The sequence below is a fragment of the Hyla sarda genome, unplaced genomic scaffold, assembly GCF_029499605.1.
Source record: "Hyla sarda isolate aHylSar1 unplaced genomic scaffold, aHylSar1.hap1 scaffold_1352, whole genome shotgun sequence".
Classification (NCBI taxonomy): domain Eukaryota; kingdom Metazoa; phylum Chordata; class Amphibia; order Anura; family Hylidae; genus Hyla; species Hyla sarda.
The window spans coordinates 71,890-97,536 of NW_026607979.1; the positions used below are offsets into that span (position 1 = coordinate 71,890).

Genomic DNA, 25,647 nt, shown 5'->3' on the forward strand with positions numbered 1-25,647 from the left:
CTTTGGAGCCCCTTCGTCTTTTCACCTTTGCTACTCCGTCCGGGTTTTCACACTCAGGGGGACCCCGAGCAGGAGGACCTTCTGGGGTGGAATCGGGCACCTCTCGCTCTTCCACCTTCTCTGAGGTATCTGCCCGATCCCCTCTCGCATTTCTCTTCCCCGGTCTCCTCTCATTTGGGGTCCCCCTTTCCACCTGTGCCTCTTTCTCCTGGGGTTCTTTTGGGGGGGCCGTGGTCTCCATCTCACAGCTTACCTCTTCTTGTGGGGGGTGCTCCTCCTCTCTGGCTTTTCCCCAGGCTGGTCTCCGGACGTCTCTCTTGGGTTGCCCTTGCTGTTCTGTGGTTTTTTTTGGTCTGTGGGGACAGAAAGCATACACGTGACCAAAGTGACGGCAAAAATTACATCTCAAACCCTTATCACAATTTTCTGTTTCATGTTGCATGCTTCCACATTTCTTACAGGAACTTTCACAATTTTCCTTTATGTGCCCATAACGTTGGCACCTTCTGCAGAAGTTTGGCATTCCCGCAAAAAAGAGGTCGCCACACACATTGTTTAATTTAAAACGAGCAGGCGGTAATAGTATCCCCCCTGGGAGGGTGGGGTCTTTGTTGCACGTGACTTGATATCGCCATTTTGAGGTCCAGACACCACAGTCGTTCATGATTTTTCCTCTGAACTCCACCTTTTTAAAGTAGGCTGCCAGGAACCCATCGATCTCTCTCTGATTTACAAAAGGGGAGTACATCTTCACGACAATCAACTTGGTTTCATCTAGGACGTGCTCGACAATTTGGATACCCTTAAGCCTCGGATCATCTTGCTTTGGAATTTTCATAACTGCATCTAAGAATACGCCTTCCCCTATGAAAGTGCAGTCGTAGATCCTCCGCTTAGGGTAATCCTGGATGGCCAAAATCTCTCGCTTACGAACATTAAGAATCTTGTCGAGCACGTCCTCTATCACGAACCTCATGCCACGTGCATCCGCTGCATCACCTGTGAGAATGACCCGCACAGTGTGTTTAATCCGGGCATAAGCCGGTACCGAACCAGGATCTAGATCTTCATCCATGGTTCATTCGTGTTTTGGTCTGGTTCTCTCCGCTCCAACCAACCAGCCAATTCGCTCAAACCTCTCTCCACCCGAAGGCTTTGAGAGGCGATCGCAACCCGTTACCCTGGGACTAAGCCCTCTCCCCAATAGCAACAAGTGGGTGAAGCCCAGGCAATAAACCTGGGCGATCCCACAAGGCCGAGGAGAGGGGTACCCGAGTACCTTCTGACCAGATCTCCTGTATTACTACACTTGATCTTAGCCAAAAGGCCGAGAAGCGATAACCGTGAAAGGGGCGGGCCCAACAAGGTCCCCTTCATGGGCACTATCACTGCTTGCTGTCAGGGAGGCTGCCAGACAATTTTCCATGCACACTCTGGGCTGGGGGGCAGTCAACCACCAGTACACACAGCAGAACCTAAACCCATACCATTATTGCTAAGCAGCAAGACAGGGGCCCATTGCACTCCCACGGGGCCTTTTTAAATGCAATCCATAACCCGGATTTGCCAGGAACCCTTCTTACTCCTCCTACTTGCATGTGACACTGGGCTTAGGATCTGCATGGGAAACACACACACAAGCACACACCTACCTTTGTTGCCTGCAGATGCCTCCTTGGCTGTCCCCAAACGGTATCAAACCAACACCCACGGGAAGCTGTAAGCATAGAGGACATGCCTGCACCCCATTGGACTTACCTGTGTGGGTTAAATCCGGGTTATTTGACAACCTATGGCGGTGATGGTTCTGCTCAGGCAGAGCAGTGCTGATGCTCCTCATAAAGCTGTCGCTGCTGTGAAGGTTCTAGGTGACATCACAAATCCCTATGGTTACATACACAACAAAGCTGGGTTGTTGTTGTTTACACTCTGCAAGGCCTGTGGAAGTGAGTGACATCATAGCACTGTAGTTCTGAGGGTTCAAGATGGATGCAACAATCTCCTGTTGCTTCTATGAAGGCCGTAATAGACGACATCACCAAACAGCTCCATAGTCACATACACAGCAAAGGAGAGATGTTGTTTACACCTAGTGATGTCAGTGGTATTGAGTGACATCACAGCACAGTGCTAAGGCTCCTGGGCCTGGACACAGCAGCGGCTGCAATATCTCAACGGAGAATACGTTTATATCTATGTGTGTGTGTGCGCATATATATATATATATATATATATATATATATATATATTTCTCCGCCGAAATCACTTTTAAACCCATTTCCACCTTTTTTTCCCTTCTCTTCCTCTTACTTTTTTTTCACGTTTTTTTACGTTTTTCTCCTTTTCGCCTCTTTTCTGGGCGTATTATTCTTCTTTTTCTTCTTTTTTTTCGTCTAATGCATACCCCATCAGTGCAGCAATGCTTATTCAATACCGCCAGCAGATGGAGACACTGGGGGATAATTTTCTAAGGATTTATACTGATTTTTCCTGTCTGAATTTGTCGCACAGAAAGTTGCAGGCCAAATATGTGTGACATTTCTGCGACTTTAGCTTCTAGAGCATTTTTACAACATTATACATAGGTGCTGAATACATAAAAAGCGACTGTTCAGCGACAGACAAGTCGCATCGGCTGAAAGTAGGCCAGAATGTCAGTCCATGTTGGAGCAGGTTTAGATACAGTCTAAAGCATAGATCTCAAAGTCTGTGCACAGAATTTAGCAAGGGCCTCGCACCTTCTGATGCATCAGGTAGGTGCACAATAGCATAGCCTAACCCTCTGTACTTTGGTCTATATTGATGCGGGACATAGACAGCCAGCTGATGACCAATCCATTAGTGCAATGGATGGCTGGAAGCATTTGTCTTTGCCTTTGCAATACCACAGAAGCAATGCATGGTCAATGTACAGCAATGACACACCTGTGTGAACAGCCAGGAGACCCCCCCCATGTTATGTTACATAGTTACATAGTTAGTACGGTCGAAAAAAGACATATGTCCATCACGTTCAACCAGGGAATTAAGGGGTAGGGGTGTGGCGCGATATTGGGGAAGGGATGAGATTTTATATTTCTTCATAAGCATTAATCTTATTTTGTCAATTAGGAACATTCAGCACCCACCCGCTATCAAGGCAGCTGCCTATCATGTCATGCCCTACCTGCACAGGTGTGCTGGCTACTCAAATGATCCAATTAAGGAGGCCATTTAGTCAGCAGCAGCAGAAGTCCTGTGCCTGGACGCTCCAACAGGGGCCAGACACAAGCAGAAGCAGAAGCAGCAGAAGCAGCAGCAGCACCACCTTTTGTTTTTTGGCTGCAGCAGCAGCAAGGCCCACAGGGCTGGCTAGCTGGCTAGCCAGCAAGCAGGTAGCAATGAAAGTAGGAATCTTTCTTTTTAACCCTGTAAGGGGGTGGTGCACTGTACCCGAAGATACTGCCATATCGGGTCAATGCATAGGGCGACGGAAGCAAGCTTCGAAATCGGCCCCCGTTCTCAAAAATCCATTTAATATATGGTCCCCAGATAGGGGACGTATCAGATATTAAACTGATAAGAACAGATACTACACTTGATCTTAGCCAAAAGGCCGAGAAGCGATAACCGTGAAAGGGGCGGGCCCAACAAGGTCCCCTTCATGGGCACTATCACTGCTTGCTGTCAGGGAGGCTGCCAGACAATTTTCCATGCACACTCTGGGCTGGGGGGCAGTCAACCACCAGTACACACAGCAGAACCTAAACCCATACCATTATTGCTAAGCAGCAAGACAGGGGCCCATTGCACTCCCACGGGGCCTTTTTAAATGCAATCCATAACCCGGATTTGCCAGGAACCCTTCTTACTCCTCCTACTTGCATGTGACACTGGGCTTAGGATCTGCATAGGAAACACACACACAAGCACACACCTACCTTTGTTGCCTGCAGATGCCTCCTTGGCTGTCCCCAAACGGTATCAAACCAACACCCACGGGAAGCTGTAAGCATAGAGGACATGCCTGCACCCCATTGGACTTACCTGTGTGGGTTAAATCCGGGTTATTTGACAACCTATGGCGGTGATGGTTCTGCTCAGGCAGAGCAGTGCTGATGCTCCTCATAAAGCTGTCGCTGCTGTGAAGGTTCTAGGTGACATCACAAATCCCTATGGTTACATACACAACAAAGCTGGGTTGTTGTTGTTTACACTCTGCAAGGCCTGTGGAAGTGAGTGACATCATAGCACTGTAGTTCTGAGGGTTCAAGATGGATGCAACAATCTCCTGTTGCTTCTATGAAGGCCGTAATAGACGACATCACCAAACAGCTCCATAGTCACATACACAGCAAAGGAGAGATGTTGTTTACACCTAGTGATGTCAGTGGTATTGAGTGACATCACAGCACAGTGCTAAGGCTCCTGGGCCTGGACACAGCAGCGGCTGCAATATCTCAACGGAGAATACGTTTATATCTATGTGTGTGTGTGCGCATATATATATATATATATATATATATATATATATATATATATATATTTCTCCGCCGAAATCACTTTTAAACCCATTTCCACCTTTTTTTCCCTTCTCTTCCTCTTACTTTTTTTTCACGTTTTTTTACGTTTTTCTCCTTTTCGCCTCTTTTCTGGGCGTATTATTCTTCTTTTTCTTCTTTTTTTTCGTCTAATGCATACCCCATCAGTGCAGCAATGCTTATTCAATACCGCCAGCAGATGGAGACACTGGGGGATAATTTTCTAAGGATTTATACTGATTTTTCCTGTCTGAATTTGTCGCACAGAAAGTTGCAGGCCAAATATGTGTGACATTTCTGCGACTTTAGCTTCTAGAGCATTTTTACAACATTATACATAGGTGCTGAATACATAAAAAGCGACTGTTCAGCGACAGACAAGTCGCATCGGCTGAAAGTAGGCCAGAATGTCAGTCCATGTTGGAGCAGGTTTAGATACAGTCTAAAGCATAGATCTCAAAGTCTGTGCACAGAATTTAGCAAGGGCCTCGCACCTTCTGATGCATCAGGTAGGTGCACAATAGCATAGCCTAACCCTCTGTACTTTGGTCTATATTGATGCGGGACATAGACAGCCAGCTGATGACCAATCCATTAGTGCAATGGATGGCTGGAAGCATTTGTCTTTGCCTTTGCAATACCACAGAAGCAATGCATGGTCAATGTACAGCAATGACACACCTGTGTGAACAGCCAGGAGACCCCCCCCCCCCCCCCATGTTATGTTACATAGTTACATAGTTAGTACGGTCGAAAAAAGACATATGTCCATCACGTTCAACCAGGGAATTAAGGGGTAGGGGTGTGGCGCGATATTGGGGAAGGGATGAGATTTTATATTTCTTCATAAGCATTAATCTTATTTTGTCAATTAGGAACATTCAGCACCCACCCGCTATCAAGGCAGCTGCCTATCATGTCATGCCCTACCTGCACAGGTGTGCTGGCTACTCAAATGATCCAATTAAGGAGGCCATTTAGTCAGCAGCAGCAGAAGTCCTGTGCCTGGACGCTCCAACAGGGGCCAGACACAAGCAGAAGCAGAAGCAGCAGAAGCAGCAGCAGCACCACCTTTTGTTTTTTGGCTGCAGCAGCAGCAAGGCCCACAGGGCTGGCTAGCTGGCTAGCCAGCAAGCAGGTAGCAATGAAAGTAGGAATCTTTCTTTTTAACCCTGTAAGGGGGTGGTGCACTGTACCCGAAGATACTGCCATATCGGGTCAATGCATAGGGCGACGGAAGCAAGCTTCGAAATCGGCCCCCGTTCTCAAAAATCCATTTAATATATGGTCCCCAGATAGGGGACGTATCAGATATTAAACTGATAAGAACAGATACTACACTTGATCTTAGCCAAAAGGCCGAGAAGCGATAACCGTGAAAGGGGCGGGCCCAACAAGGTCCCCTTCATGGGCACTATCACTGCTTGCTGTCAGGGAGGCTGCCAGACAATTTTCCATGCACACTCTGGGCTGGGGGGCAGTCAACCACCAGTACACACAGCAGAACCTAAACCCATACCATTATTGCTAAGCAGCAAGACAGGGGCCCATTGCACTCCCACGGGGCCTTTTTAAATGCAATCCATAACCCGGATTTGCCAGGAACCCTTCTTACTCCTCCTACTTGCATGTGACACTGGGCTTAGGATCTGCATAGGAAACACACACACAAGCACACACCTACCTTTGTTGCCTGCAGATGCCTCCTTGGCTGTCCCCAAACGGTATCAAACCAACACCCACGGGAAGCTGTAAGCATAGAGGACATGCCTGCACCCCATTGGACTTACCTGTGTGGGTTAAATCCGGGTTATTTGACAACCTATGGCGGTGATGGTTCTGCTCAGGCAGAGCAGTGCTGATGCTCCTCATAAAGCTGTCGCTGCTGTGAAGGTTCTAGGTGACATCACAAATCCCTTTGGTTACATACACAACAAAGCTGGGTTGTTGTTGTTTACACTCTGCAAGGCCTGTGGAAGTGAGTGACATCATAGCACTGTAGTTCTGAGGGTTCAAGATGGATGCAACAATCTCCTGTTGCTTCTATGAAGGCCGTAATAGACGACATCACCAAACAGCTCCATAGTCACATACACAGCAAAGGAGAGATGTTGTTTACACCTAGTGATGTCAGTGGTATTGAGTGACATCACAGCACAGTGCTAAGGCTCCTGGGCCTGGACACAGCAGCGGCTGCAATATCTCAACGGAGAATACGTTTATATCTATGTGTGTGTGTGCGCATATATATATATATATATATATATATATATATATATATATATATTTCTCCGCCGAAATCACTTTTAAACCCATTTCCACCTTTTTTTCCCTTCTCTTCCTCTTACTTTTTTTTCACGTTTTTTTACGTTTTTCTCCTTTTCGCCTCTTTTCTGGGCGTATTATTCTTCTTTTTCTTCTTTTTTTTCGTCTAATGCATACCCCATCAGTGCAGCAATGCTTATTCAATACCGCCAGCAGATGGAGACACTGGGGGATAATTTTCTAAGGATTTATACTGATTTTTCCTGTCTGAATTTGTCGCACAGAAAGTTGCAGGCCAAATATGTGTGACATTTCTGCGACTTTAGCTTCTAGAGCATTTTTACAACATTATACATAGGTGCTGAATACATAAAAAGCGACTGTTCAGCGACAGACAAGTCGCATCGGCTGAAAGTAGGCCAGAATGTCAGTCCATGTTGGAGCAGGTTTAGATACAGTCTAAAGCATAGATCTCAAAGTCTGTGCACAGAATTTAGCAAGGGCCTCGCACCTTCTGATGCATCAGGTAGGTGCACAATAGCATAGCCTAACCCTCTGTACTTTGGTCTATATTGATGCGGGACATAGACAGCCAGCTGATGACCAATCCATTAGTGCAATGGATGGCTGGAAGCATTTGTCTTTGCCTTTGCAATACCACAGAAGCAATGCATGGTCAATGTACAGCAATGACACACCTGTGTGAACAGCCAGGAGACCCCCCCCCCCCCCCCCCCCATGTTATGTTACATAGTTACATAGTTAGTACGGTCGAAAAAAGACATATGTCCATCACGTTCAACCAGGGAATTAAGGGGTAGGGGTGTGGCGCGATATTGGGGAAGGGATGAGATTTTATATTTCTTCATAAGCATTAATCTTATTTTGTCAATTAGGAACATTCAGCACCCACCCGCTATCAAGGCAGCTGCCTATCATGTCATGCCCTACCTGCACAGGTGTGCTGGCTACTCAAATGATCCAATTAAGGAGGCCATTTAGTCAGCAGCAGCAGAAGTCCTGTGCCTGGACGCTCCAACAGGGGCCAGACACAAGCAGAAGCAGAAGCAGCAGAAGCAGCAGCAGCACCACCTTTTGTTTTTTGGCTGCAGCAGCAGCAAGGCCCACAGGGCTGGCTAGCTGGCTAGCCAGCAAGCAGGTAGCAATGAAAGTAGGAATCTTTCTTTTTAACCCTGTAAGGGGGTGGTGCACTGTACCCGAAGATACTGCCATATCGGGTCAATGCATAGGGCGACGGAAGCAAGCTTCGAAATCGGCCCCCGTTCTCAAAAATCCATTTAATATATGGTCCCCAGATAGGGGACGTATCAGATATTAAACTGATAAGAACAGATACTACACTTGATCTTAGCCAAAAGGCCGAGAAGCGATAACCGTGAAAGGGGCGGGCCCAACAAGGTCCCCTTCATGGGCACTATCACTGCTTGCTGTCAGGGAGGCTGCCAGACAATTTTCCATGCACACTCTGGGCTGGGGGGCAGTCAACCACCAGTACACACAGCAGAACCTAAACCCATACCATTATTGCTAAGCAGCAAGACAGGGGCCCATTGCACTCCCACGGGGCCTTTTTAAATGCAATCCATAACCCGGATTTGCCAGGAACCCTTCTTACTCCTCCTACTTGCATGTGACACTGGGCTTAGGATCTGCATAGGAAACACACACACAAGCACACACCTACCTTTGTTGCCTGCAGATGCCTCCTTGGCTGTCCCCAAACGGTATCAAACCAACACCCACGGGAAGCTGTAAGCATAGAGGACATGCCTGCACCCCATTGGACTTACCTGTGTGGGTTAAATCCAGGTTATTTGACAACCTATGGCGGTGATGGTTCTGCTCAGGCAGAGCAGTGCTGATGCTCCTCATAAAGCTGTCGCTGCTGTGAAGGTTCTAGGTGACATCACAAATCCCTATGGTTACATACACAACAAAGCTGGGTTGTTGTTGTTTACACTCTGCAAGGCCTGTGGAAGTGAGTGACATCATAGCACTGTAGTTCTGAGGGTTCAAGATGGATGCAACAATCTCCTGTTGCTTCTATGAAGGCCGTAATAGACGACATCACCAAACAGCTCCATAGTCACATACACAGCAAAGGAGAGATGTTGTTTACACCTAGTGATGTCAGTGGTATTGAGTGACATCACAGCACAGTGCTAAGGCTCCTGGGCCTGGACACAGCAGCGGCTGCAATATCTCAACGGAGAATACGTTTATATCTATGTGTGTGTGTGCGCATATATATATATATATATATATATATATATATATATATATATATTTCTCCGCCGAAATCACTTTTAAACCCATTTCCACCTTTTTTTCCCTTCTCTTCCTCTTACTTTTTTTTCACGTTTTTTTACGTTTTTCTCCTTTTCGCCTCTTTTCTGGGCGTATTATTCTTCTTTTTCTTCTTTTTTTTCGTCTAATGCATACCCCATCAGTGCAGCAATGCTTATTCAATACCGCCAGCAGATGGAGACACTGGGGGATAATTTTCTAAGGATTTATACTGATTTTTCCTGTCTGAATTTGTCGCACAGAAAGTTGCAGGCCAAATATGTGTGACATTTCTGCGACTTTAGCTTCTAGAGCATTTTTACAACATTATACATAGGTGCTGAATACATAAAAAGCGACTGTTCAGCGACAGACAAGTCGCATCGGCTGAAAGTAGGCCAGAATGTCAGTCCATGTTGGAGCAGGTTTAGATACAGTCTAAAGCATAGATCTCAAAGTCTGTGCACAGAATTTAGCAAGGGCCTCGCACCTTCTGATGCATCAGGTAGGTGCACAATAGCATAGCCTAACCCTCTGTACTTTGGTCTATATTGATGCGGGACATAGACAGCCAGCTGATGACCAATCCATTAGTGCAATGGATGGCTGGAAGCATTTGTCTTTGCCTTTGCAATACCACAGAAGCAATGCATGGTCAATGTACAGCAATGACACACCTGTGTGAACAGCCAGGAGACCCCCCCCCCCCCCATGTTATGTTACATAGTTACATAGTTAGTACGGTCGAAAAAAGACATATGTCCATCACGTTCAACCAGGGAATTAAGGGGTAGGGGTGTGGCGCGATATTGGGGAAGGGATGAGATTTTATATTTCTTCATAAGCATTAATCTTATTTTGTCAATTAGGAACATTCAGCACCCACCCGCTATCAAGGCAGCTGCCTATCATGTCATGCCCTACCTGCACAGGTGTGCTGGCTACTCAAATGATCCAATTAAGGAGGCCATTTAGTCAGCAGCAGCAGAAGTCCTGTGCCTGGACGCTCCAACAGGGGCCAGACACAAGCAGAAGCAGAAGCAGCAGAAGCAGCAGCAGCACCACCTTTTGTTTTTTGGCTGCAGCAGCAGCAAGGCCCACAGGGCTGGCTAGCTGGCTAGCCAGCAAGCAGGTAGCAATGAAAGTAGGAATCTTTCTTTTTAACCCTGTAAGGGGGTGGTGCACTGTACCCGAAGATACTGCCATATCGGGTCAATGCATAGGGCGACGGAAGCAAGCTTCGAAATCGGCCCCCGTTCTCAAAAATCCATTTAATATATGGTCCCCAGATAGGGGACGTATCAGATATTAAACTGATAAGAACAGATACTACACTTGATCTTAGCCAAAAGGCCGAGAAGCGATAACCGTGAAAGGGGCGGGCCCAACAAGGTCCCCTTCATGGGCACTATCACTGCTTGCTGTCAGGGAGGCTGCCAGACAATTTTCCATGCACACTCTGGGCTGGGGGGCAGTCAACCACCAGTACACACAGCAGAACCTAAACCCATACCATTATTGCTAAGCAGCAAGACAGGGGCCCATTGCACTCCCACGGGGCCTTTTTAAATGCAATCCATAACCCGGATTTGCCAGGAACCCTTCTTACTCCTCCTACTTGCATGTGACACTGGGCTTAGGATCTGCATAGGAAACACACACACAAGCACACACCTACCTTTGTTGCCTGCAGATGCCTCCTTGGCTGTCCCCAAACGGTATCAAACCAACACCCACGGGAAGCTGTAAGCATAGAGGACATGCCTGCACCCCATTGGACTTACCTGTGTGGGTTAAATCCGGGTTATTTGACAACCTATGGCGGTGATGGTTCTGCTCAGGCAGAGCAGTGCTGATGCTCCTCATAAAGCTGTCGCTGCTGTGAAGGTTCTAGGTGACATCACAAATCCCTATGGTTACATACACAACAAAGCTGGGTTGTTGTTGTTTACACTCTGCAAGGCCTGTGGAAGTGAGTGACATCATAGCACTGTAGTTCTGAGGGTTCAAGATGGATGCAACAATCTCCTGTTGCTTCTATGAAGGCCGTAATAGACGACATCACCAAACAGCTCCATAGTCACATACACAGCAAAGGAGAGATGTTGTTTACACCTAGTGATGTCAGTGGTATTGAGTGACATCACAGCACAGTGCTAAGGCTCCTGGGCCTGGACACAGCAGCGGCTGCAATATCTCAACGGAGAATACGTTTATATCTATGTGTGTGTTTGCGCATATATATATATATATATATATATATATATATATATATATATTTCTCCGCCGAAATCACTTTTAAACCCATTTCCACCTTTTTTTCCCTTCTCTTCCTCTTACTTTTTTTTCACGTTTTTTTACGTTTTTCTCCTTTTCGCCTCTTTTCTGGGCGTATTATTCTTCTTTTTCTTCTTTTTTTTCGTCTAATGCATACCCCATCAGTGCAGCAATGCTTATTCAATACCGCCAGCAGATGGAGACACTGGGGGATAATTTTCTAAGGATTTATACTGATTTTTCCTGTCTGAATTTGTCGCACAGAAAGTTGCAGGCCAAATATGTGTGACATTTCTGCGACTTTAGCTTCTAGAGCATTTTTACAACATTATACATAGGTGCTGAATACATAAAAAGCGACTGTTCAGCGACAGACAAGTCGCATCGGCTGAAAGTAGGCCAGAATGTCAGTCCATGTTGGAGCAGGTTTAGATACAGTCTAAAGCATAGATCTCAAAGTCTGTGCACAGAATTTAGCAAGGGCCTCGCACCTTCTGATGCATCAGGTAGGTGCACAATAGCATAGCCTAACCCTCTGTACTTTGGTCTATATTGATGCGGGACATAGACAGCCAGCTGATGACCAATCCATTAGTGCAATGGATGGCTGGAAGCATTTGTCTTTGCCTTTGCAATACCACAGAAGCAATGCATGGTCAATGTACAGCAATGACACACCTGTGTGAACAGCCAGGAGACCCCCCCCCCCCCCCCATGTTATGTTACATAGTTACATAGTTAGTACGGTCGAAAAAAGACATATGTCCATCACGTTCAACCAGGGAATTAAGGGGTAGGGGTGTGGCGCGATATTGGGGAAAGGATGAGATTTTATATTTCTTCATAAGCATTAATCTTATTTTGTCAATTAGGAACATTCAGCACCCACCCGCTATCAAGGCAGCTGCCTATCATGTCATGCCCTACCTGCACAGGTGTGCTGGCTACTCAAATGATCCAATTAAGGAGGCCATTTAGTCAGCAGCAGCAGAAGTCCTGTGCCTGGACGCTCCAACAGGGGCCAGACACAAGCAGAAGCAGCAGCAGCACCACCTTTTGTTTTTTGGCTGCAGCAGCAGCAAGGCCCACAGGGCTGGCTAGCTGGCTAGCCAGCAAGCAGGTAGCAATGAAAGTAGGAATCTTTCTTTTTAACCCTGTAAGGGGGTGGTGCACTGTACCCGAAGATACTGCCATATCGGGTCAATGCATAGGGCGACGGAAGCAAGCTTCGAAATCGGCCCCCGTTCTCAAAAATCCATTTAATATATGGTCCCCAGATAGGGGACGTATCAGATATTAAACTGATAAGAACAGATACTACACTTGATCTTAGCCAAAAGGCCGAGAAGCGATAACCGTGAAAGGGGCGGGCCCAACAAGGTCCCCTTCATGGGCACTATCACTGCTTGCTGTCAGGGAGGCTGCCAGACAATTTTCCATGCACACTCTGGGCTGGGGGGCAGTCAACCACCAGTACACACAGCAGAACCTAAACCCATACCATTATTGCTAAGCAGCAAGACAGGGGCCCATTGCACTCCCACGGGGCCTTTTTAAATGCAATCCATAACCCGGATTTGCCAGGAACCCTTCTTACTCCTCCTACTTGCATGTGACACTGGGCTTAGGATCTGCATAGGAAACACACACACAAGCACACACCTACCTTTGTTGCCTGCAGATGCCTCCTTGGCTGTCCCCAAACGGTATCAAACCAACACCCACGGGAAGCTGTAAGCATAGAGGACATGCCTGCACCCCATTGGACTTACCTGTGTGGGTTAAATCCGGGTTATTTGACAACCTATGGCGGTGATGGTTCTGCTCAGGCAGAGCAGTGCTGATGCTCCTCATAAAGCTGTCGCTGCTGTGAAGGTTCTAGGTGACATCACAAATCCCTATGGTTACATACACAACAAAGCTGGGTTGTTGTTGTTTACACTCTGCAAGGCCTGTGGAAGTGAGTGACATCATAGCACTGTAGTTCTGAGGGTTCAAGATGGATGCAACAATCTCCTGTTGCTTCTATGAAGGCCGTAATAGACGACATCACCAAACAGCTCCATAGTCACATACACAGCAAAGGAGAGATGTTGTTTACACCTAGTGATGTCAGTGGTATTGAGTGACATCACAGCACAGTGCTAAGGCTCCTGGGCCTGGACACAGCAGCGGCTGCAATATCTCAACGGAGAATACGTTTATATCTATGTGTGTGTGTGCGCATATATATATATATATATATATATATATATATATATATATATATTTCTCCGCCGAAATCACTTTTAAACCCATTTCCACCTTTTTTTCCCTTCTCTTCCTCTTACTTTTTTTTCACGTTTTTTTACGTTTTTCTCCTTTTCGCCTCTTTTCTGGGCGTATTATTCTTCTTTTTCTTCTTTTTTTTCGTCTAATGCATACCCCATCAGTGCAGCAATGCTTATTCAATACCGCCAGCAGATGGAGACACTGGGGGATAATTTTCTAAGGATTTATACTGATTTTTCCTGTCTGAATTTGTCGCACAGAAAGTTGCAGGCCAAATATGTGTGACATTTCTGCGACTTTAGCTTCTAGAGCATTTTTACAACATTATACATAGGTGCTGAATACATAAAAAGCGACTGTTCAGCGACAGACAAGTCGCATCGGCTGAAAGTAGGCCAGAATGTCAGTCCATGTTGGAGCAGGTTTAGATACAGTCTAAAGCATAGATCTCAAAGTCTGTGCACAGAATTTAGCAAGGGCCTCGCACCTTCTGATGCATCAGGTAGGTGCACAATAGCATAGCCTAACCCTCTGTACTTTGGTCTATATTGATGCGGGACATAGACAGCCAGCTGATGACCAATCCATTAGTGCAATGGATGGCTGGAAGCATTTGTCTTTGCCTTTGCAATACCACAGAAGCAATGCATGGTCAATGTACAGCAATGACACACCTGTGTGAACAGCCAGGAGACCCCCCCCCCCATGTTATGTTACATAGTTACATAGTTAGTACGGTCGAAAAAAGACATATGTCCATCACGTTCAACCAGGGAATTAAGGGGTAGGGGTGTGGCGCGATATTGGGGAAGGGATGAGATTTTATATTTCTTCATAAGCATTAATCTTATTTTGTCAATTAGGAACATTCAGCACCCACCCGCTATCAAGGCAGCTGCCTATCATGTCATGCCCTACCTGCACAGGTGTGCTGGCTACTCAAATGATCCAATTAAGGAGGCCATTTAGTCAGCAGCAGCAGAAGTCCTGTGCCTGGACGCTCCAACAGGGGCCAGACACAAGCAGAAGCAGAAGCAGCAGAAGCAGCAGCAGCACCACCTTTTGTTTTTTGGCTGCAGCAGCAGCAAGGCCCACAGGGCTGGCTAGCTGGCTAGCCAGCAAGCAGGTAGCAATGAAAGTAGGAATCTTTCTTTTTAACCCTGTAAGGGGGTGGTGCACTGTACCCGAAGATACTGCCATATCGGGTCAACGCATAGGGCGACGGAAGCAAGCTTCGAAATCGGCCCCCGTTCTCAAAAATCCATTTAATATATGGTCCCCAGATAGGGGACGTATCAGATATTAAACTGATAAGAACAGATACTACACTTGATCTTAGCCAAAAGGCCGAGAAGCGATAACCGTGAAAGGGGCGGGCCCAACAAGGTCCCCTTCATGGGCACTATCACTGCTTGCTGTCAGGGAGGCTGCCAGACAATTTTCCATGCACACTCTGGGCTGGGGGGCAGTCAACCACCAGTACACACAGCAGAACCTAAACCCATACCATTATTGCTAAGCAGCAAGACAGGGGCCCATTGCACTCCCACGGGGCCTTTTTAAATGCAATCCATAACCCGGATTTGCCAGGAACCCTTCTTACTCCTCCTACTTGCATGTGACACTGGGCTTAGGATCTGCATAGGAAACACACACACAAGCACACACCTACCTTTGTTGCCTGCAGATGCCTCCTTGGCTGTCCCCAAACGGTATCAAACCAACACCCACGGGAAGCTGTAAGCATAGAGGACATGCCTGCACCCCATTGGACTTACCTGTGTGGGTTAAATCCGGGTTATTTGACAACCTATGGCGGTGATGGTTCTGCTCAGGCAGAGCAGTGCTGATGCTCCTCATAAAGCTGTCGCTGCTGTGAAGGTTCTAGGTGACATCACAAATCCCTATGGTTACATACACAACAAAGCTGGGTTGTTGTTGTTTACACTCTGCAAGGCCTGTGGAAGTGAGTGACATCATAGCACTGTAGTTCTGAGGGTTCTAGATGGATGCAACAATCTCCTGTTGCTTCTATGAAGGCCGTAATAGACGACATCACCAAACAGCTCCATAGTCACATACACAGCAAAGGAGAGATGTTGTTTACACCTAGTGATGTCAGTGGTATTGAGTGACATCACAGCACAGTGCTAAGGCTCCTGGGCCTGGACACAGCAGCGGCTGCAATATCTCAACGGAGAATACGTTTATATCTATGTGTGTGTGTGCGCATATATATATATATATATATATATATATATATATATATATATATATTTCTCCGCCGAAATCACTTTTAAACCCATTTCCACCTTTTTTTCCCTTCTCTTCCTCTTACTTTTTTTTCACGTTTTTTTACGTTTTTCTCCTTTTCGCCTCTTTTCTGGGCGTATTATTCTTCTTTTTCTTCTTTTTTTTCGTCTAATGCATACCCCATCAGTGCAGCAATGCTTATTCAATACCGCCAGCAGATGGAGACACTGGGGGATAATTTTCTAAGGATTTATACTGATTTTTCCTGTCTGAATTTGTCGCACAGAAAGTTGCAGGCCAAATATGTGTGACATTTCTGCGACTTTAGCTTCTAGAGCATTTTTACAACATTATACATAGGTGCTGAATACATAAAAAGCGACTGTTCAGCGACAGACAAGTCGCATCGGCTGAAAGTAGGCCAGAATGTCAGTCCATGTTGGAGCAGGTTTAGATACAGTCTAAAGCATAGATCTCAAAGTCTGTGCACAGAATTTAGCAAGGGCCTCGCACCTTCTGATGCATCAGGTAGGTGCACAATAGCATAGCCTAACCCTCTGTACTTTGGTCTATATTGATGCGGGACATAGACAGCCAGCTGATGACCAATCCATTAGTGCAATGGATGGCTGGAAGCATTTGTCTTTGCCTTTGCAATACCACAGAAGCAATGCATGGTCAATGTACAGCAATGACACACCTGTGTGAACAGCCAGGAGACCCCCCCCCCCCCCATGTTATGTTACATAGTTACATAGTTAGTACGATCGAAAAAAGACATATGTCCATCACGTTCAACCAGGGAATTAAGGGGTAGGGGTGTGGCGCGATATTGGGGAAGGGATGAGATTTTATATTTCTTCATAAGCATTAATCTTATTTTGTCAATTAGGAACATTCAGCACCCACCCGCTATCAAGGCAGCTGCCTATCATGTCATGCCCTACCTGCACAGGTGTGCTGGCTACTCAAATGATCCAATTAAGGAGGCCATTTAGTCAGCAGCAGCAGAAGTCCTGTGCCTGGACGCTCCAACAGGGGCCAGACACAAGCAGAAGCAGAAGCAGCAGAAGCAGCAGCAGCACCACCTTTTGTTTTTTGGCTGCAGCAGCAGCAAGGCCCACAGGGCTGGCTAGCTGGCTAGCCAGCAAGCAGGTAGCAATGAAAGTAGGAATCTTTCTTTTTAACCCTGTAAGGGGGTGGTGCACTGTACCCGAAGATACTGCCATATCGGGTCAATGCATAGGGCGACGGAAGCAAGCTTCGAAATCGGCCCCCGTTCTCAAAAATCCATTTAATATATGGTCCCCAGATAGGGGACGTATCAGATATTAAACTGATAAGAACAGATACTACACTTGATCTTAGCCAAAAGGCCGAGAAGCGATAACCGTGAAAGGGGCGGGCCCAACAAGGTCCCCTTCATGGGCACTATCACTGCTTGCTGTCAGGGAGGCTGCCAGACAATTTTCCATGCACACTCTGGGCTGGGGGGCAGTCAACCACCAGTACACACAGCAGAACCTAAACCCATACCATTATTGCTAAGCAGCAAGACAGGGGCCCATTGCACTCCCACGGGGCCTTTTTAAATGCAATCCATAACCCGGATTTGCCAGGAACCCTTCTTACTCCTCCTACTTGCATGTGACACTGGGCTTAGGATCTGCATAGGAAACACACACACAAGCACACACCTACCTTTGTTGCCTGCAGATGCCTCCTTGGCTGTCCCCAAACGGTATCAAACCAACACCCACGGGAAGCTGTAAGCATAGAGGACATGCCTGCACCCCATTGGACTTACCTGTGTGGGTTAAATCCGGGTTATTTGACAACCTATGGCGGTGATGGTTCTGCTCAGGCAGAGCAGTGCTGATGCTCCTCATAAAGCTGTCGCTGCTGTGAAGGTTCTAGGTGACATCACAAATCCCTATGGTTACATACACAACAAAGCTGGGTTGTTGTTGTTTACACTCTGCAAGGCCTGTGGAAGTGAGTGACATCATAGCACTGTAGTTCTGAGGGTTCAAGATGGATGCAACAATCTCCTGTTGCTTCTATGAAGGCCGTAATAGACGACATCACCAAACAGCTCCATAGTCACATACACAGCAAAGGAGAGATGTTGTTTACACCTAGTGATGTCAGTGGTATTGAGTGACATCACAGCACAGTGCTAAGGCTCCTGGGCCTGGACACAGCAGCGGCTGCAATATCTCAACGGAGAATACGTTTATATCTATGTGTGTGTGTGCGCATATATATATATATATATATATATATATATATATATATATATATATTTCTCCGCCGAAATCACTTTTAAACCCATTTCCACCTTTTTTTCCCTTCTCTTCCTCTTACTTTTTTTTCACGTTTTTTTACGTTTTTCTCCTTTTCGCCTCTTTTCTGGGCGTATTATTCTTCTTTTTCTTCTTTTTTTTCGTCTAATGCATACCCCATCAGTGCAGCAATGCTTATTCAATACCGCCAGCAGATGGAGACACTGGGGGATAATTTTCTAAGGATTTATACTGATTTTTCCTGTCTGAATTTGTCGCACAGAAAGTTGCAGGCCAAATATGTGTGACATTTCTGCGACTTTAGCTTCTAGAGCATTTTTACAACATTATACATAGGTGCTGAATACATAAAAAGCGACTGTTCAGCGACAGACAAGTCGCATCGGCTGAAAGTAGGCCAGAATGTCAGTCCATGTTGGAGCAGGTTTAGATACAGTCTAAAGCATAGATCTCAAAGTCTGTGCACAGAATTTAGCAAGGGCCTCGCACCTTCTGATGCATCAGGTAGGTGCACAATAGCATAGCCTAACCCTCTGTACTTTGGTCTATATTGATGCGGGACATAGACAGCCAGCTGATGACCAATCCATTAGTGCAATGGATGGCTGGAAGCATTTGTCTTTGCCTTTGCAATACCACAGAAGCAATGCATGGTCAATGTACAGCAATGACACACCTGTGTGAACAGCCAGGAGACCCCCCCCCCCCCCCCATGTTATGTTACATAGTTACATAGTTAGTACGGTCGAAAAAAGACATATGTCCATCACGTTCAACCAGGGAATTAAGGGGTAGGGGTGTGGCGCGATATTGGGGAAGGGATGAGATTTTATATTTCTTCATAAGCATTAATCTTATTTTGTCAATTAGGAACATTCAGCACCCACCCGCTATCAAGGCAGCTGCCTATCATGTCATGCCCTACCTGCACAGGTGTGCTGGCTACTCAAATGATCCAATTAAGGAGGCCATTTAGTCAGCAGCAGCAGAAGTCCTGTGCCTGGACGCTCCAACAGGGGCCAGACACAAGCAGAAGCAGAAGCAGCAGAAGCAGCAGCAGCACCACCTTTTGTTTTTTGGCTGCAGCAGCAGCAAGGCCCACAGGGCTGGCTAGCTGGCTAGCCAGCAAGCAGGTAGCAATGAAAGTAGGAATCTTTCTTTTTAACCCTGTAAGGGGGTGGTGCACTGTACCCGAAGATACTGCCATATCGGGTCAATGCATAGGGCGACGGAAGCAAGCTTCGAAATCGGCCCCCGTTCTCAAAAATCCATTTAATATATGGTCCCCAGATAGGGGACGTATCAGATATTAAACTGATAAGAACAGATACTACACTTGATCTTAGCCAAAAGGCCGAGAAGCGATAACCGTGAAAGGGGCGGGCCCAACAAGGTCCCCTTCATGGGCACTATCACTGCTTGCTGTCAGGGAGGCTGCCAGACAATTTTCCATGCACACTCTGGGCTGGGGGGCAGTCAACCACCAGTACACACAGCAGAACCTAAACCCATACCATTATTGCTAAGCAGCAAGACAGGGGCCCATTGCACTCCCACGGGGCCTTTTTAAATGCAATCCATAACCCGGATTTGCCAGGAACCCTTCTTACTCCTCCTACTTGCATGTGACACTGGGCTTAGGATCTGCATAGGAAACACACACACAAGCACACACCTACCTTTGTTGCCTGCAGATGCCTCCTTGGCTGTCCCCAAACGGTATCAAACCAACACCCACGGGAAGCTGTAAGCATAGAGGACATGCCTGCACCCCATTGGACTTACCTGTGTGGGTTAAATCCGGGTTATTTGACAACCTATGGCGGTGATGGTTCTGCTCAGGCAGAGCAGTGCTGATGCTCCTCATAAAGCTGTCGCTGCTGTGAAGGTTCTAGGTGACATCACAAATCCCTATGGTTACATACACAACAAAGCTGGGTTGTTGTTGTTTACACTCTGCAAGGCCTGTGGAAGTGAGTGACATCATAGCACTGTAGTTCTGAGGGTTCAAGATGGATGCAACAATCTCCTGTTGCTTCTATGAAGGCCGTAATAGACGACATCACCAAACAGCTCCATAGTCACATACACAGCAAAGGAGAGATGTTGTTTACATCTAGTGATGTCAGTGGTATTGAGTGACATCACAGCACAGTGCTAAGGCTCCTGGGCCTGGACACAGCAGCGGCTGCAATATCTCAACGGAGAATACGTTTATATCTATGTGTGTGTCTGCGCATATATATATATATATATATATATATATATATATATATATATATATTTCTCCGCCGAAATCACTTTTAAACCCATTTCCACCTTTTTTTCCCTTCTCTTCCTCTTACTTTTTTTTCACGTTTTTTTACGTTTTTCTCCTTTTCGCCTCTTTTCTGGGCGTATTATTCTTCTTTTTCTTCTTTTTTTTCGTCTAATGCATACCCCATCAGTGCAGCAATGCTTATTCAATACCGCCAGCAGATGGAGACACTGGGGGATAATTTTCTAAGGATTTATACTGATTTTTCCTGTCTGAATTTGTCGCACAGAAAGTTGCAGGCCAAATATGTGTGACATTTCTGCGACTTTAGCTTCTAGAGCATTTTTACAACATTATACATAGGTGCTGAATACATAAAAAGCGACTGTTCAGCGACAGACAAGTCGCATCGGCTGAAAGTAGGCCAGAATGTCAGTCCATGTTGGAGCAGGTTTAGATACAGTCTAAAGCATAGATCTCAAAGTCTGTGCACAGAATTTAGCAAGGGCCTCGCACCTTCTGATGCATCAGGTAGGTGCACAATAGCATAGCCTAACCCTCTGTACTTTGGTCTATATTGATGCGGGACATAGACAGCCAGCTGATGACCAATCCATTAGTGCAATGGATGGCTGGAAGCATTTGTCTTTGCCTTTGCAATACCACAGAAGCAATGCATGGTCAATGTACAGCAATGACACACCTGTGTGAACAGCCAGGAGACCCCCCCCCCCCCCCCATGTTATGTTACATAGTTACATAGTTAGTACGGTCGAAAAAAGACATATGTCCATCACGTTCAACCAGGGAATTAAGGGGTAGGGGTGTGGCGCGATATTGGGGAAGGGATGAGATTTTATATTTCTTCATAAGCATTAATCTTATTTTGTCAATTAGGAACATTCAGCACCCACCCGCTATCAAGGCAGCTGCCTATCATGTCATGCCCTACCTGCACAGGTGTGCTGGCTACTCAAATGATCCAATTAAGGAGGCCATTTAGTCAGCAGCAGCAGAAGTCCTGTGCCTGGACGCTCCAACAGGGGCCAGACACAAGCAGAAGCAGCAGAAGCAGCAGCAGCACCACCTTTTGTTTTTTGGCTGCAGCAGCAGCAAGGCCCACAGGGCTGGCTAGCTGGCTAGCCAGCAAGCAGGTAGCAATGAAAGTAGGAATCTTTCTTTTTAACCCTGTAAGGGGGTGGTGCACTGTACCCGAAGATACTGCCATATCGGGTCAATGCATAGGGCGACGGAAGCAAGCTTCGAAATCGGCCCCCGTTCTCAAAAATCCATTTAATATATGGTCCCCAGATAGGGGACGTATCAGATATTAAACTGATAAGAACAGATACTACACTTGATCTTAGCCAAAAGGCCGAGAAGCGATAACCGTGAAAGGGGCGGGCCCAACAAGGTCCCCTTCATGGGCACTATCACTGCTTGCTGTCAGGGAGGCTGCCAGACAATTTTCCATGCACACTCTGGGCTGGGGGGCAGTCAACCACCAGTACACACAGCAGAACCTAAACCCATACCATTATTGCTAAGCAGCAAGACAGGGGCCCATTGCACTCCCACGGGGCCTTTTTAAATGCAATCCATAACCCGGATTTGCCAGGAACCCTTCTTACTCCTCCTACTTGCATGTGACACTGGGCTTAGGATCTGCATAGGAAACACACACACAAGCACACACCTACCTTTGTTGCCTGCAGATGCCTCCTTGGCTGTCCCCAAACGGTATCAAACCAACACCCACGGGAAGCTGTAAGCATAGAGGACATGCCTGCACCCCATTGGACTTACCTGTGTGGGTTAAATCCGGGTTATTTGACAACCTATGGCGGTGATGTTCTGCTCAGGCAGAGCAGTGCTGATGCTCCTCATAAAGCTGTCGCTGCTGTGAAGGTTCTAGGTGACATCACAAATCCCTATGGTTACATACACAACAAAGCTGGGTGTTGTTGTTTACACTCTGCAAGGCCTGTGAAGTGAGTGACATCATAGCACTGGTAGTTCTGAGGGTTCAAGATGGATGCAACAATCTCCTGTTGCTTCTATGAAGGCCGTAAGAGACGACATCACCAAACAGCTCCATAGTCACATACACAGCAAAGGAGAGATGTTGTTTACACCTAGTGATGTCAGTGGTATTGAGTGACATCACAGCACAGTGCTAAGGCTCCTGGGCCTGGACACAGCAGCGGCTGCAATATCTCAACGGAGAATACGTTTATATCTATGTGTGTGTGTGCGCATATATATATATATATATATATATATATATATATATATATATATATATTTCTCCGCCGAAATCACTTTTAAACCCATTTCCACCTTTTTTTCCCTTCTCTTCCTCTTACTTTTTTTTCACGTTTTTTTACGTTTTTCTCCTTTTCGCCTCTTTTCTGGGCGTATTATTCTTCTTTTCTTCTTTTTTTCGTCTAATGCATACCCCATCAGTGCAGCAATGCTTATTCAATACGCCAGCAGATGGAGACACTGGGGGATAATTTTCTAAGGATTTATACTGATTTTTCCTGTCTGAATTTGTCGCACAGAAAGTTGCAGGCCAAATATGTGTGACATTTCTGCGACTTTAGCTTCTAGAGCATTTTTACAACATTATACATAGGTGCTGAATACATAAAAAGCGACTGTTCAGCGACAGACAAGTCGCATCGGCTGAAAGTAGGCCAGAATGTCAGTCCATGTTGGAGCAGGTTAGATACAGTCTAAAGCATAGATCTCAAAGTCTGTGCACAGAATTTAGCAAGGGCCTCGCACCTTCTGATGCATCAGGTAGGTGCACAATAGCATAGCCTAACCCTCTGTACTTTGGTCTATATTGATGCGGGACATAGACAGCCAGCTGATGACCAATCCATTAGTGCAATGGATGGCTGGAAGCATTTGTCTTTGCCTTTGCAATACCACAGAAGCAATGCATGGTCAATGTACAGCAATGACACACCTGTGTGAACAGCCAGGAGACCCCCCCCCATGTTATGTTACATAGTTACATAGTTAGTACGGTCGAAAAAGACATATGTCCATCACGTTCAACCAGGGAATTAAGGGTAGGGGTGTGTGGCGCGATATTGGGGAAGGGATGAGATTTTATATTTCTTCATAAGCATTAATCTTATTTTGTCAATTAGGAACATTCAGCACCCACCCGCTATCAAGGCAGCTGCCTATCATGTCATGCCCTACCTGCACAGGTGTGCTGGCTACTCAAATGATCCAATTAAGGAGGCCATTTAGTCAGCAGCAGCAGAAGTCCTGTGCCTGGACGCCTCAACAGGGCCAGACACAAGCAGAAGCAGAAGCAGCAGAAGCAGCAGCAGCACCACCTTTTGTTTTTTGGCTGCAGCAGCAGCAAGGCCCACAGGGCTGGCTAGCTGGCTAGCCAGCAAGCAGGTAGCAATGAAAGTAGGAATCTTTCTTTTTAACCCTGTAAGGGGGTGGTGCACTGTACCCGAAGATACTGCCATATCGGGTCAATGCATAGGGCGACGGAAGCAAGCTTCGAAATCGGCCCCCGTTCTCAAAAATCCATTTAATATATGGTCCCCCAGATAGGGACGTATCAGATATTAAACTGATAAGAACAGATACTACACTTGATCTTAGCCAAAAGGCCGAGAAGCGATAACCGTGAAAGGGGGCGGGCCCAACAAGGTCCCCTTCATGGGCACTATCACTGCTTGCTGTCAGGGAGGCTGCCAGACAATTTTCCATGCACACTCTGGCTGGGGGGCAGTCAACCACCAGTACACACAGCAGAACCTAAACCCATACCATTATTGCTAAGCAGCAAGACAGGGGCCCATTGCACTCCCACGGGGCCTTTTTAAATGCAATCCATAACCCGGATTTGCCAGGAACCCTTCTTACTCCTCCTACTTGCATGTGACACTGGGCTTTGGATCTGCATAGGAAACACACACACAAGCACACACCTACCTTTGTTGCTGCAGATGCCTCCTTGGCTGTCCCCAAACGGTATCAAACCAACACCCACGGGAAGCTGTAAGCATAGAGACATGCCTGCACCCCATTGGACTTACTGTGTGGGTTAAATCCGGGTTATTTGACAACCTATGGCGGTGATGGTTCTGCTCAGGCAGAGCAGTGCTGATGCTCCTCATAAAGCTGTCGCTGCTGTGAAGGTTCTAGGTGACATCACAAATCCCTATGGTTACATACACAACAAAGCTGGGTTGTTGTTGTTTACACTCCTGCAAGGCCTGTGGAAGTGAGTGACATCATAGCACTGTAGTTCTGAGGGTTCAAGATGGATGCAACAATCTCCTGTTGCTTCTATGAAGGCCGTAATAGACGACATCACCAAACAGCTCCATAGTCACATACACAGCAAAGGAGAGATGTTGTTTACACCTAGTGATGTCAGTGGTATTGAGTGACATCACAGCACAGTGCTAGGCTCCTGGGCCTGGACACAGGCAGCGGCTGCAATATCTCAACGGAGAATACGTTTATATCTATGTGTGTGTGTGCGCATATATATATATATATATATATATATATATATATATATATATATTTCTCCGCCGAAATCACTTTTAAACCCATTTCCACCTTTTTTTCCCTTCTCTTCTCTTACTTTTTTTTCACGTTTTTTTACGTTTTTCTCCTTTTCGCCTCTTTTCTGGGCGTATTATTCTTCTTTTTCTCTTTTTTTCGTCTAATGCATACCCCATCAGTGCAGCAATGCTTATTCAATACCGCCAGCAGATGGAGACACTGGGGGATAATTTTCTAAGGATTTATACTGATTTTTCCTGTCTGAATTTGTCGCACAGAAAGTTGCAGGCCAAATATGTGTGACATTTCTGCGACTTTAGCTTCTAGAGCATTTTTACAACATTATACATAGGTGCTGAATACATAAAAAGCGACTGTTCAGCGACAGACATGTCGCATCGGCTGAAAGTAGGCCAGAATGTCAGTCCATGTTGGAGCAGGTTTAGATACAGTCTAAAGCATAGATCTCAAAGTCTGTGCACAGAATTTAGCAAGGGCCTCGCACCTTCTGATGCATCAGGTAGGTGCACAATAGCATAGCCTAACCCTCTGTACTTTGGTCTATATTGATGCGGGACATAGACAGCCAGCTGATGACCAATCCATTAGTGCAATGGATGGCTGGAAGCATTTGTCT

At 46.3% G+C, this 25,647-nt stretch overlaps 10 non-coding genes and 1 pseudogene across 10 annotated transcripts; all 11 read right to left on the bottom strand.

The window, feature by feature from the left end:
• Positions 1 to 1,206: 1,206 nt before the first annotated feature.
• LOC130306070 (U2 spliceosomal RNA) lies at positions 1,207 to 1,339 on the bottom strand (annotated as a pseudogene).
• Positions 1,340 to 3,416: 2,077 nt separating this feature from the next.
• Positions 3,417 to 3,607, bottom strand: LOC130306056 (U2 spliceosomal RNA). Its single transcript, XR_008855456.1, has one exon. It is a non-coding gene; the product is annotated as a U2 spliceosomal RNA (small nuclear RNA).
• A 2,093-nt stretch (positions 3,608 to 5,700) lies between these two features.
• On the bottom strand, positions 5,701 to 5,891 carry LOC130306057 (U2 spliceosomal RNA). Its single transcript, XR_008855457.1, has one exon. It is a non-coding gene; the product is annotated as a U2 spliceosomal RNA (small nuclear RNA).
• A 2,095-nt stretch (positions 5,892 to 7,986) lies between these two features.
• LOC130306058 (U2 spliceosomal RNA) lies at positions 7,987 to 8,177 on the bottom strand. Its single transcript, XR_008855458.1, has one exon. It is a non-coding gene; the product is annotated as a U2 spliceosomal RNA (small nuclear RNA).
• A 2,089-nt stretch (positions 8,178 to 10,266) lies between these two features.
• Positions 10,267 to 10,457, bottom strand: LOC130306060 (U2 spliceosomal RNA). The gene has a single exon (XR_008855459.1). It is a non-coding gene; the product is annotated as a U2 spliceosomal RNA (small nuclear RNA).
• Positions 10,458 to 12,531: 2,074 nt separating this feature from the next.
• LOC130306061 (U2 spliceosomal RNA) lies at positions 12,532 to 12,722 on the bottom strand. The gene has a single exon (XR_008855460.1). It is a non-coding gene; the product is annotated as a U2 spliceosomal RNA (small nuclear RNA).
• Positions 12,723 to 14,808: 2,086 nt separating this feature from the next.
• On the bottom strand, positions 14,809 to 14,999 carry LOC130306065 (U2 spliceosomal RNA). Its single transcript, XR_008855464.1, has one exon. It is a non-coding gene; the product is annotated as a U2 spliceosomal RNA (small nuclear RNA).
• Positions 15,000 to 17,090: 2,091 nt separating this feature from the next.
• On the bottom strand, positions 17,091 to 17,281 carry LOC130306062 (U2 spliceosomal RNA). Its single transcript, XR_008855461.1, has one exon. It is a non-coding gene; the product is annotated as a U2 spliceosomal RNA (small nuclear RNA).
• Positions 17,282 to 19,374: 2,093 nt separating this feature from the next.
• Positions 19,375 to 19,565, bottom strand: LOC130306063 (U2 spliceosomal RNA). Its single transcript, XR_008855462.1, has one exon. It is a non-coding gene; the product is annotated as a U2 spliceosomal RNA (small nuclear RNA).
• A 2,087-nt stretch (positions 19,566 to 21,652) lies between these two features.
• Positions 21,653 to 21,843, bottom strand: LOC130306064 (U2 spliceosomal RNA). The gene has a single exon (XR_008855463.1). It is a non-coding gene; the product is annotated as a U2 spliceosomal RNA (small nuclear RNA).
• Positions 21,844 to 23,924: 2,081 nt separating this feature from the next.
• On the bottom strand, positions 23,925 to 24,115 carry LOC130306067 (U2 spliceosomal RNA). Its single transcript, XR_008855466.1, has one exon. It is a non-coding gene; the product is annotated as a U2 spliceosomal RNA (small nuclear RNA).
• Between the last annotated feature and the right edge of the window lie 1,532 nt (positions 24,116 to 25,647).